The sequence below is a fragment of the Bison bison genome, unplaced genomic scaffold (genome assembly GCF_000754665.1).
Source record: "Bison bison bison isolate TAMUID 2011002044 unplaced genomic scaffold, Bison_UMD1.0 scf7180017858415, whole genome shotgun sequence".
In the NCBI taxonomy this organism is placed as follows: domain Eukaryota; kingdom Metazoa; phylum Chordata; class Mammalia; order Artiodactyla; family Bovidae; genus Bison; species Bison bison.
The window spans coordinates 149813-150112 of NW_011488987.1; positions in this window are offsets into that span (position 1 = coordinate 149813).

Genomic DNA, 300 nt, shown 5'->3' on the forward strand with positions numbered 1-300 from the left:
AATACTAGACCACTGACCTGCCTCCTGAGAAATCTGTATGCAGGTCAGTAAGCAACTGTTAGAACTGGTCATGGAACAACAGACTGGTTCCAAATAGGAAAAGGAGTACGTGAAGTCTGTATATTGTCACCCTGCTTATTTAACTTATATGGAGAGTACGTCATGAGAAATACTGGGCTGGATGAAACACAAGCTGGAATCAGGATTGCCGGAAGAAATACCAATAACCTCAGATATGCAGATGACACCACCCTTATGGCAGAAAGTGAAGAAGAACGAAAGAGCCTCTTGATGAAAGTG